This window comes from Mesocricetus auratus, unplaced genomic scaffold (genome assembly GCF_017639785.1).
Source record: "Mesocricetus auratus isolate SY011 unplaced genomic scaffold, BCM_Maur_2.0 Super-Scaffold_100009, whole genome shotgun sequence".
NCBI classification, from domain to species: Eukaryota; Metazoa; Chordata; class Mammalia; order Rodentia; family Cricetidae; genus Mesocricetus; species Mesocricetus auratus.
The window spans coordinates 54,995,942-55,008,767 of NW_024429193.1; the positions used below are offsets into that span (position 1 = coordinate 54,995,942).

A 12,826-nucleotide genomic window follows, 5' to 3' on the forward strand; every position below is an offset into this window, starting at 1 on the left:
ACTATCTTCGCAATCACATCTGGAGTTTCAAACTTGTCAGGCTGAGTTCTGCAGAGAGCAGCCCAGCAAGTGCAGAGAATGTCAAGGCCATCATTGACAGACCTCCGAGGTTCACCACGTGGAGGTGTTCCATGGAGCCCCAGAGAGGAAGCAGATAGTTATATTGTAACCACCCTCACAGCAAAGGAAAAGGATATTTGTGTCTCTCCCATCAATTCTCAGACTAATGAAACAACAGGCCCAAAGAATAGGGTTCCTGGGAACCTAATCTATGGGAGGGCGGAGGGCAGAGGGCGGGGAGGGGGCGGGGGAGGGCTTATAAAGCCCTGGTGCTAGTTGGAGGAGGAACTTGCCTCCAAGAATAAACTGTGCATAGTCTAGCAACTTATCAGACCATGTTGCAGACCAGGCCAGAGCTAGCATAATGATAAGGCAATGATGGCAGGACGTTACTTTTTAAGCAGTCTTTTAGAAAGTCTCTTTTCTTTCCTTTTCATTATTACCTGTCTCTTCAGTCAGTTCATTGGGGATGGGTGGCAGAGCCTAGTTTGTTGGGCTTGGCAAGTCCTAACGTGTTCACCCTAAACACTCTGGTAATTATATTAGGCTACAAAAGAGTATACATGCCTTGAATTGCCTTCAATAAGCTGAGTGGATAACACTGTCACCTAGCTACAAAAGCTAACAGTGTGGTGAGAGTCACTGAGGACAGGAGACACTTTCTGATGATGGGTGGGCAGAGGTGCAGAGAGCATGTAGGAAGTGGAAGAAGGTGCATGAGGCTTATATCTGGAAGGAAGAGTGCAATCTGATCAGTAAATGAAGACAATCGGGCAAGAACACAATAAGAAGAAAGGACGAAGGCAGGAAATTGCCTGGGTGATTGCAGAAGGGTGAGTCACTTGAATGATAGTGTTGGGAAATGACACGGATCTCCTGGGGAGTTGGATGCTGTTCTGTAGGAGGAAGGAGGCAGGACACCTGGAAAGCACAGACACCCTATCAGGTGTCCCTTGGCTTCTCAGCCTGTCCTGTCACCTCTTTATCTCAAGATGACTATGAATGTACTTCTCCATAGACATCTCAGAGCTTTGCATCTCGGGGGATCACACAGTGAGATGTTTTCCATTCAGCGTTTTGCACTTAGTATGTTTTCCAGGATCCTCCAGTGAGGTAGTAGATGTTGAGATTGTGTTCCCTTCTTATGGCTAATGTCCCACTATGGATGTAACATATTTATCAACTGTTCAAGGGAAGACTGAACCTAGAACCTTACAAAAGCTGGGCATGCACTCTGTCATTGAGTCAACTCCTCAACTCTTCCTAGTTTTGTTCCCCCAAAGGTGTGAGGTTACAGGCTATACCCCTGAAGAAAAATGACTCATCCTCCCCAGCAGACATTGATTATAAATAACTTCCAGGAGTGGGGCCATATCCCACCTCCATCCATGCTGGGATGTTGATGGGTTCCTGAAGGGACACCAGCCAGCCTAAGCATGACAATGATGGCTCTGGCAGGCCTTGCCCTTCTCTGTCATTCCCTCTGCCTTGCTAAAAATCATTAGATTACATTGCTAGAGCTAGCCACCAAAGTCACTTCCTCCTCCTGAGGCTGACTACCAAGGTCCAGCCATCAAAGTATTAAAAGTCCAGCAACCAAAAGCCCCCTTTGGCTCACCAAATTAACATGCCCAATTAAAATTAAACACCTTTCCTTTTACCTTTATAAACTGCCATTTTTCTATGGGCCATGTCTGTCTCCTCTCTATCCAGAGGCAGTCCTTTGTCCCATTCTGGGACAAATATCCCTTCCCCCTCCCTTGTTCCCTTCCCCTTTGCCCTCATTCTCTATCTCCTGTGTCTCTTATTCCCTGACCTCTGTTCCTCTGGGGCAAAAAGTTTCCTTTGTGCAGAGAACTGGGTCTAGGGTGTCCTGAGCTGATAATGTCCCCTTTCAGTTGTGTCCTGCTCAGGTCTTCTGCAGTAACCACTGCTTCATGAGTTCATGATTGGAATGACCACGCATGTCCAGTGTCTAGTAGCACTCCTCGCTCTTCATCCTCTGGCTCTTACATTCTTGATACCTCCTCTTCCACAATGTTCCCTGAGCATGGGTGGGGGGGGAGTGGCGCAAATGATAGAAATGTCTCATCTAGAGTTGTGACTCAACAACTTATTCTTGGCATTTTGACCAGTCATGACACTAACTGATGCCCACTGCAAAATGACACTTCTCTGATCACTGCTGAAAGCAGTCTGATCTAAAGTGTCCACCCATTTTTACCCCTGGACCTATGACCATATTCAAAGCTAGTCCGGCCTCTAGAGGTGAGATAGGAAGTATGGTCCGTGAGGAGGTGCACTATATCCCTAAAGAGCACAGCAAGTTTCCTAATTCATTCAAACAAAAATCTGGGCAATATGGGTGGGAATGGATTTTGAGGGAGTGGAATAATTCTGGAAAAGCATAGAAACTAGACCAGGAAGAGTTTATCAGTGTGGCCTCATTGAGCAGAGATTCTAGGTCTAACATGGCTCATGGTAATTAAAAGAAGGTGCCAAGGGAGCTAGAAACATGACCCAGTAGTTAAGAACACTGGCTGCTTTTCAAGAGGACCCAGGTTCAATTCCCAGCATCCAAATGGCAACTCACAACCATCTGTAACTGCAGTCCCAGTAGATCCAACCACCTTCTTCTCACTTCTTCTCATCTCCACAGGCACCAGACATGCACATGATGCAAACCTGTATGCAGACAAAACATCTCTCTCTCTCTCTCTCTCTCTCTCTCTCTCTCTCTCTCTCTCTCTCTCTCTCTCTCTCTGTGTGTGTGTGTGTGTGTGTGTATTAAAATAAAGGTTCCAAGAATATATTTTATTGGCAGGCTGTTGACTTTGACACACAGGTTAAAAGATGGCCTACTGTTCTTTTGGAGATGTCTAATCCTCCTAGCTTAGTGTTGATGAAGAGATTCAGAGGTTCAGGGGGACTGGAATAACATGTCTCCGGACATTTCTCTGGTAAGAGAAGACCACATGGAAATACTTAGATTGATAGAATTGGGTTAGAAATTAAGTCAGAGCTAGCCAATAGGAAGCCCTAGATATTGGCCAGCAGTTTCATAATTAATATAGTATCTCGTGTGTTATTTGGAGGCTCTGAGGTAGCTGGGGAACTGGGTGAGAATCCGGTGATGTGACAGGCTTCCTAGTGTCTCATTTTAAGTAGCCAAATTCCCAAACCTGCCGTTTTCTCTCTGAGACATATAGTAAGAATCGATATGCTATGATATCACAGTCCTTATTTATAGTTCTACTCTCTATGCCCCTTGTAACAGGCTGTCCTACCATCCTGCAAGGAGATAGCCAGGTATTTTCCTATACTCTCTTCAAGCTGTCCTCTGTACACGCCCCCATCATCCAATCTACGGCAGTCACCCCTCTTTTACTTGAAGCTATTGTCTTAGGTAGGCTTCCCACTAGGTTTCAGAGGAAAACCTCTCTCTGTCTCCCTTTCCAGTTTGTTATGTTGTCACTGATATGATGTACAGTCCCTTTATAATGATCTCTCATCTCAGGGACAGATCACAGCTCCCATAGTTGTGAGGCCTTCTCTCCTAATAAAGGTCACTTCTGAAGGGTAATTTCATGTCAGCTCTTTCCCCAAACAAACCACTATTACTGTCCTATTTTTTTTTATAGTATCTACCACTTTACCACAGTTAGGAATGACTTCCAGGGGAACTTGAGAGTTTGGGTGGGCAGGAACATGACTGACATTGACCTGATAGTACCTCAACCAGGGTGTAGCCAAATACATGGAGTTCCTGTGCTGGCCACAAACTCTCCAAAAATAGCTACAATCTCTAACTATTAGGAGATAATGTCTGGGCAACAGCTGAGTTTGACTAAGATGGTTGCCATCTTCCCTTTCTAGTCTAGACTCCATTTCCTGTTCACCAGGAAGCCCCAACTGAGGCTTTACCTTTATTCTGTAAATGTCATTTGGAAACTAAACACAACATAAGGGTATGTGGTTGACAAGGAGTAGACTTGTGATAGCTAATATAAACTTGACAGATCTAGAATCATCCATAAGACAAACCTCTAGGCACCTCTATGAGGGATAATCTAGTTTAGGTTAGTCTGTGAGTGTGATTGTGAGAGGTTTTCTTGATTAGGTTACTCTTAGTGGAAAGACACATCCTGAATGCGGGCAGCAGCTTCTGGAGGCAGCTCAAATATAGGGAAATCTGAGGGGAAAGCTTTCACTTTTTGCCTGCTTGCCTTTGTATCTTGTTCATGAGTTCATCAACCCTGTTGTTGTTGCAGCCACTGTTGCTGACATTGGGATCCAGCTTCTTTGGCCTTCCAACTTGGACAGAAGGCTGGCGGCTCTCTAGAAATTCTCCAGCTATTATCACCAACTTGAGACTGTTATGACACCCAGTCTCAGGGATGTCAGCTCCGCAGGGTGAAGACCATCATCGTTGGGTTTCCCAGACTGTGTTGTATGTCTGAACTCCATTCTCCAGTCAGCAGGCAGCCAATCCAACATACTCCCTTTGAATATATAAAAATATATCAGTTCTACTCCTCTAAAGAAACCTCACTCCCACACATGGCAGTTGTAACTCCTGCTAGACCAGTGGTTCTCAACCTTCCTGATGCTGTGACCCTTTAATACATACAGTACCTCATGTTGTGGTGACCCCCCCATGATACAATTATTTTCATTTCTACTTCATAACTATAATTTTGCTACTGTTATAAGTTGTAAGGTAAATATCTGTGTTTCCCCATGGTCTTAAGTAACCCCTGTGACAGGGTCATGACCAGGGTTGAAAGCCCCTGTGCTAATCGCTGTTCCTTTCTTACAGAAATAGGGCAAGGATCGGATGAAATAATAAGTAACTCAATGGCACTTGGTCCTTAAAGAATATTTAATAAGTGATAATCGTTGCTACCATTTTTGTGTTCCATATAATATATATAGTTCTATGATGCACATTTTTATTTGTATGGCCTGCCCTCACTCTTTCTTCTCTTTCTTTCCTCTGGTCCTCTCACTTTCTCTTCCTTCCTTCTTTCCTTCCTTTCTTTCTTTTTTTCTCTCTTCCCCTCTTTCTTTCTCTCTTAAGGAGTCTCATATAGCTCAGGCTAGCCTCCAATCCCTAAGTAGCCAAGAATAAGCTTGAACTCCTGATGATTCTGCCTCTACCTCCCAAGTGCTGGCTCGGATCACATGCAGGTGCCTCCTTACTCAGTCTCTGCAGTGCTGGAGAGCACTCAGAGCGTCCTGCATGCTAGGCGAGTGCTCCTCCAACTGCACATCTCCAGTTCTATGGGGGCATTTCTTTAATCAGATCCATCTTCTTAAGCTAAATTCTTAAACATGAAATTCCCAAATCAACGGGTATCTGCACTTTAGTATCATAGTATATTAAACGTGGATAGTATCATACACTATCCATGTTGCCACATTACTTTTCCAAATAATTATTGTTGATACATAGCAGGACCAGAAAGATGGGACTATCACTAGCCCTGGGAATCACTGATTTTTAAGAATTGGGACTTTTAAGCCGGGCGTTGGTGGTGCACGCCTTTAATCCCAGCACTCGGGAGGCAGAGGCAGGCCGATCTCTGTGAGTTCGAGGCCAGGCTGGACTGACAGCCTCCAAAGCAGAGAAGCCCTGTCTCGTAAAACAAAAACAAAAACAAAAAAAGAATTGGGACTTTTAGGGATTATCCTTCTATCCTTCTACCCACACATCAAGAGAAGGGTTGGAGTGGGTTTCGCTGAACTCAGGGCAGAGAAAGTGAAAAGAGAGAGCAAACCCCAGTCAGGAAGGGCCCTCTGAGGTCAAGGAGGCGGACAGAGATAAGGAGGCCAACAACAGCATGTCTGCAGTGCAGGAAGGGGCGGTGCTGCCTAATGCATACTGGCCCACCAGGAATGCTGCAGGTAAGCCAGTGAATGACAAGAGATTGCAGAGTTCTAACTTGGTGATGGGAAGGGCAGGGGTAGGGAGGACACCCAGCACACACACACACACACACACACACACACACACACACACACACACACACACACACACAATTAGAAGAACTTGTTAGGGGAGTCAAGCTAGGGGAGTGCCTAGCTGCAGGCACCCAGTGAGTTCTGTTATGTAAGCGACTCCATTGGGTGTTCAGGGCAGGCTTGGCATACTGTTTCAAAGGTGTCATGTGATCAGATCCCTTTATGTCCTTATCCTGATCCCTCAGTACTCTCCCCTGCATTCTATCCATTGACATGAACCTCTTCCCAATGCGTAGACACACCAGGTAAGCGCCACCCCTGGGGAGTAACAGGGTATCCCCTGTGCTGAGAACATTCTTCCCCCAGAAACCCAGTTGGCACACCACCCCCATGTCCTTCAGATCATTATATAAGCACCATCTCCTAAGACTCTCCCAGGCCACCTGCTTAACCGCAGGCCTTCCGAGATTCCCGAGGCCAAGTCCTCCTTCCCAGCTCTGAGCCCTGCTACCTTCTCAATGTACTGTGAGCCCTTTCATTTAATACAGTTGACAGTTTTCATTTCTCTCCATTTAGAAGTGAGAACCTGTCAAAAGAATGAGAAAAAGGAAGAGGAGGAGGAAGGGAAAAGGAGGAAGAGAGGAAGGAAGGAAGGAAGGAAGGAAGGAAGTTTACCTTACATTCATAGGAAGGATTTTTGTCTCTTTGCTGACTTATCAAGTGTACTGACGTGTCTGACATGTAGAAGGCACCCAATTGATGAACAAATAAATGGTGTTGGTGCTGATGAAAACTGGCATGGCTTACTGCTTCAAGGCTTAATCTAGGTCGACCCAGGCTGAGCACTGTTTCAAGGTCCATGGAAAGTACTCAACAACCATCCACATAAGCTTTCAGGAGGCACAGGCAGGTGGATCTCTGTGAGTTTGAGGCCAGTTTGGTCTACAAAGCTACACAGAGAAACCCTGTCTTGAAAAACAAAACAAAACAACAAAAAAGAGCATTCTCCTGGGTGTCTATCAATGATGAAACTAAGATGCCCAGGGACTAAGAACTTCACCTGGGCTACTTCTGCCGCTTGTAATGTTGAAGTCTATTGTCACATCTCAGGCAATCGCATCCTCATGCCCCTTGGTCCCTATGCTGGGCAATGGTAGGGACTCTAGCTAGATTGTTCCTTGACCAGTGTCCTAGGATGAGGGTGATAGGCCAGGACAGCTGCTACTCCCCAGCCTGAGTAAAGCCCTATTGGAGTGACCCTGCTCCACAGCTGGCTGCCACCCAGTAGATAATGACTCAGCTCCCAGCCTTGGCTCCCTGGTAATCAGCAGAGTCCAGATCACCCTGGATCTGTCCCTCACACGTGTGCCAGGGAGGACAAGAGAAAGAGAAGAAGAGAGGGGACGGTAAATGAGGTCAGGAAGAGGCAGGCAATTGAGATTCTAGACTCATTGGGAGCCAAGTGGGCCGGGAGGCTGGAGTTACTGGCTATGCTCAGCGGGCACCCAGTGGGCAGAAATCCCATTGCCTGGTTCTCCTGGAGCGGGGGTTGAAGGGCAAACTGTATCTCTGTAGTTGTATTGTGATGGCAAAGAAGGAAACGGGAGCAGCTGATTCAGCCTGGGCCGGGAGTGCCCACGTGTGCACAGACCGGCCTTTGTGTTCTGGGCCCAGACAACAGGCTGCATTCTTCCCCCACCTCAGTGACGTCCTTCATGGACGTGTCCTCAATGCACATTTGTCAAAAGATTAAGCAGCTATGGGTGAGATGGCGTTCCCTAGGGTACCCACTCTGCTCAGGCTGTGCCTCCTCTTGTCACTGGACACAGAGTGGATAGCTGGCCCCAGCCCTGCCTATGAAGCTCACCACGGGTCTCTGATAGCTACAAGGGTCAGAAATTCAGAAAAGAGTTTGAGGGGCCGTGAGAGCCAGTCCACACTTCAGGGACAGAGCCATCACCAGTTCCCCACAACCCCGTAACAGTAGTGAACTTTCTGCTAGGCGTCCTCACTGAGGTGACACACACAAGGATCTGAAGGAAGTGAGGGTGTACCAGCTGAATTTATGGACAGAGTTTCTAGGGAGAGGGAGCTCCCAGTGTGTCTGCAGAACAGGAAGAGGCCTACTGTGCAGACTCTGCACCCCTGTGTCTGCCAGCCTCACCAAAGGCCTTAGACCACATCCCAGAGGAGCCAGAGGGAGACAGGAGGCTCCTTGGAACGAATGTTTGTCACTAGACTGACTCCCAACCCCGACTGATGGTTTCCAAAGCAAATGGTTTTATGTGCTGAAGCCAAGTGTAACAGAAGCACCCCGAGGTGTTGCCTGCTAGCCTGCTTAACCACACCGCAGGACCACTGATGGCTCAGCTACTTTGGGAAGTGCTTCTTTCACTAAATATAACCAAAACATCCTTTGGATAGTACAATGGCCACCTCCCCTGGCCTCGGAGGCTTATCCCCTCCTTGGAAAACTAGCTTCCCCTTCCAAGGACGACAAGCTCACCCTGTAAGATCTTGGAAGAGAGATTGTCCTCTCTAACCTTTCATGTTCTCACCAGTTTCATGGCTGGCTGACCAGTGTGTATAATGATGCAGGCATTCATAGCCTGCAGTCATTTTCTTAGGCGTGGCTTTCAGGACACATTCCCTTTAAGGCTTCTAACTGCTCCTAGTCAGGAGTGGGTGTTGGGAGGGAGAGATTAGGTCTCAGTGGCTGGCTGTGTTAAGGACCAGCAGGAGGCCCAAGTCAGAGAAGGGCAAAGCAAAGACAGGCACCCTGGGAAGGGATGCAAGAAAGGGGTGTTCCTTCCTCCTATCCTGCAAGTCTGTCCAATCTGTGTATTTAGATGAAGAGACCCAGGCCATCTGAGAACAGGTGTCACTACTGTGTCTATGAAGCCTTGCTCTTCATGTCCTCCATTCTGCCCGACTTCAGTGTCCATATTTTGGTCAATCCAATCAATCATGTCCTCCTGAGCACAGATTCTGACAATCCCTGCAATAGGATCCTTTGGGAGCCCAATGAATTCTTCCAGGGAAGGGCTCTGGAGGCCTTGGGAGTAAGACTCAGGCTAAATAGTTCTCAGGATGCAATGCGGGCCTTCAGTCCTTCCTTGACATTCATCCCTCCCTCTCAAAGCAACTCTCTCTTCCTTTGTTGATCACACATTGTTAAAGACACCTGTGTTCATCTTTGCTTCATTTGTAGATTCCCCACGACCAAATCAACTCCTAAGAAGGTAAATCCATCATTCAAGGTCAAGGCTGTGCGTCTAACAGCTCCAGGTCTCTCTGGGCAAACACAGAAGAACAGCCAGTTCATGGGCCTTTCCCTCCTGCTGTGCCCTATCCTTGGCTCTTCAGCAAGGCAACAGTTCACAGTTATACTTGACCCTGAGCCTGACCTCTGTGAACCCCATTCCTAACAACAGGTGCCTCCCAGGTGGCTATGACTGCCTGTGTGTCCACAGAGCAGAGCAAAAACACTTCTCCCAACACTCCCAGATTTTTCATTGGTTTGCTAGTCAATCCGGGCCCTGCATCAACTCACAGCCTTGTTTTCCTCATATGACAAGGAGGGGTTGCTATACACTTCTCTGTTTTGCAGAAAGATAGTTTCGTTCTTAACCAGTGACTTACCCGCTGTGAGCCTTGGGATGAGGTGCTCACTTTCTTGAAGGATTCATTTTCTCTTCAATAAAAATGTAGATAACAAGCCTGGGTGTTGCAGTATAGACCTTTAGTCCAGGCACTCTGGAGGCAGAGGTAGACGCTGGTGCATCTTGGTGAATTGGAAGCCATCCTAGACTATCTGGAGAGTTTTAGGACATCCTGAGTACATACTAAGAGCCTGTTTCAGTGTGCTTCCCCCAACAACAGTAGACAATGGTGTGTACGTTGTTGCTCTGAGGAGCATGGTAATAACACAGTTAACAGTGATAATTGCCCATTCTAGAGGGTTCTTTTCTATTCTTTTCTCTTTATTTCCACACAACCCACCCATGTCTGCTTCTCTAGGAGCTAATCTAACAAGAGACTGTTTCCTTGAATATATGTACTAAGCTAGAAGGAGCAAACGTAAACATTTTTTGTGAAACACTAGCACACTAATAGTGAATTTTCTATGTTCTGTTTTCTTTGGGCTTTGATGCTTGGAACAGTGTCAAATATATAGTCAGTACTTCAAAAGTGTTCACTGAAGGCTTAAATGGTGTCACAAAGATATGTAGAGATGCCTGCATTATGTTATTAAAGATAAATTAATGAGACAAAAATCTGAGCTTGCCAGAAAAGTTTGCTCACCTCTATGGGGTCCACTAAAGTCAGAAGTCCAGGAGATCTTTCCTGGGTCCTTCCATAGTCTCACCTTCCATATCTGATTAGTGAGCAACATATCTGGTTCATTTATTTCCTAAGCACCCTCCATGCTTTAAACCCATCACACCTTCTATATCAGGTCAAGAGCTCTCTGGACCAGCACAACATCCTAACTAAAACCCCTCCCTGTTGGCATTGTAGATACAGACAGGCTAACATTATCTTTCAAAACTCTGACAAGGCCTTGTCATATAATTACTTCTCCTGTTGATATCACAAAATACCCAACAAAAACACCTTAAGGAAGGGTTTATTTGGTTCACAGTTTAAGGATACACAGTACATCAAGGTAACAAAAGCATGGCAGCAAGAGCTTAGGTAGCTGGTAACATTGTGTCTACAATGTAACCTGAAGTCAGGAAGCAGAGAGAGGAAGACCTGATGCTCAGGTCACTTTCTCTACGTTATTCAAAGTCTCCAGTCCATCAGAAGATGCCACCCACTGTTGGGGGGGGGTATTTCCATCTCTGATACCCTAATCTAGAAACTCCCCCTAGACTTCTCCAAATATTTGTCTCCTACGAGATTCTAGGTCCTGTCGATATGAGCCATCACTCTAAATGACAGCCCTGGCGGCTCCCTGTGGCCTCAGGAGTTGGCTTTAAACATCGTTTACTATTAGAATCATCTGTGAAAGTCCTAAACTGGGATCTCTGATGCAGGTCCTATGATCTTTAGGTGACTGACTGGTGGCTAACCTTCATTGTCAACTTGATTTGGAATTACTTAGGAGATGCTTGCAAAGGGTGTCATTGCAAGAGTTTCCAGAGAGGTTCAGTGGAGGAGGGCAGGAGACCTACTATTAGTGTGGGTAGCGCCACTGCTTGGAGTAGGGTTCAGGACTGAATAAAAGGGCAAGCGAGAGAAAGCACAGACACTAGCATTCATCTGTCTCTGCTTCCTGGCTGCAGCTGCAATGTGACTAGCCACCACATGGTCTTACATGCTACATCTTCCTGCCATCGTGGACTGTTTTCCCTCTTAAACCACAAACAAAACCAAATCCTTCCCCCCTTGAGTTGCATCTTTTCAAGCATCTGGCCACAGCAAAGAGACAGATGACTAACACCTGATGCCCAGGTGGATTGGATTCCCAGGGTTCCAGTTGGCAGGCCAGCTGCTCTGCCAGGTGTAGAAAGTCTTCTTTGCCCTCATCCACCTCCTGCCCTGCTCATCATCCTGCCCTATATCATCTCATGCCTCTTTCTTCACCTTGAATGCTGTGCTCTATCAATGCTGAGAGCCATACTTCAGTTCTGTGTCTGCTTTAAGAATTTCCCTCTAATCTGCCTTGTCCTCTGGTGGACTCCTGTGTGTCCCTCCAGCTTCATCTCAGCCACCAAGAAATTCACATTCGATGGCTTCTGTCTACAAGCTCAAACAAAAGGGAAAGCTAATGCTTTGGGAGTCAGGAGATGATCGCACCTTGGTGGGTGTCGTAGTTAGCTTCTGTTGCTATCATAAACACCATGACCACAAGCAACTTGACAAGGGAAGGACTTATTCCACCTTCCACCTTCCAGTCCTTCATGAAGGGAAATGACAGCAGGAACCTGGGGAAGAAGGCACTTGGAAGCAGGAACTGAAGCCGAAGCCACAGAGGAGTGCTACTTAGCTCCTTGTTCCCAATAGTTTGCTTTCTCATACCACCCATGACCACCTGCCCAGGGGTGGCACAACTCTGGTCTGGGTCCTCTTCTATAAATTAGCAATCAAGAAAATGACACCACAGACTCGCCTAAGGGAAACTCACGAAGGCATTTTCTTAACTGAAGTTTCTCCCCTCAGATAATTCTAACTTGTGTCAAGCTGACTTAAAAACAAACAAAAAAGCCGACTAAGACAATGAGGTGGGGACCAGTGACTGAGAGCGGGTAGGAGTTGGTATCTAGGATGATTCCTTTTTCTTTCTTTGAGAAAGGGTCTCACCGTGTAGCCCAGGCTGGCTAAGAACTCACAGAGATCTGCCTGCTAGGGTTAAGGATGTGTGCCAGCATGCCTGGCCAGTATGTTCTCTGATCTGGGTGCTGCCCTACACAGGTTTGCTTTGATTCGTGAGGACTCCTCAGCTGTAGGCCATGACTTGGTTTGAGTATGGCTCAGATAGTCCATCCTTCAGGAAGCCTTTGTGAATACCCTCCCTTAGAGGCAATCTTGCTCCTAACTACTGCTAGGCCTCACTCAGTCTTCCTTGGTGGCACTTAGCACTCAGACCTACAGTTCCATTGTTGACATTTCTTTTTCCCCATTTGCTGTCCTCGAGGACGTGGTCTGAGACACCCATCATTTTACATATGGCTCCACAGATGTGTGTGCACTGTATAGATGAAGGAGTGGGGGGGGGTGAGCCTGCACACGACTATTTTTCTTTTCTCCTTTTTGAGAAGACAGATCACAGTAACCTGACTGCTCTTAGCCACTG

The 12,826-nt window shown here is 46.7% G+C and overlaps 1 long non-coding RNA gene across 1 annotated transcript; it reads left to right on the forward strand.

Moving 5' to 3' along the window:
- Nucleotides 1-519: 519 nt before the first annotated feature.
- LOC121142374 lies at nucleotides 520-5,007 on the forward strand. Its single transcript, XR_005879381.1, has 2 exons — nucleotides 520-893; nucleotides 4,332-5,007. It is a non-coding gene; the product is annotated as an uncharacterized LOC121142374 (long non-coding RNA).
- Nucleotides 5,008-12,826: the final 7,819 nt, after the last annotated feature.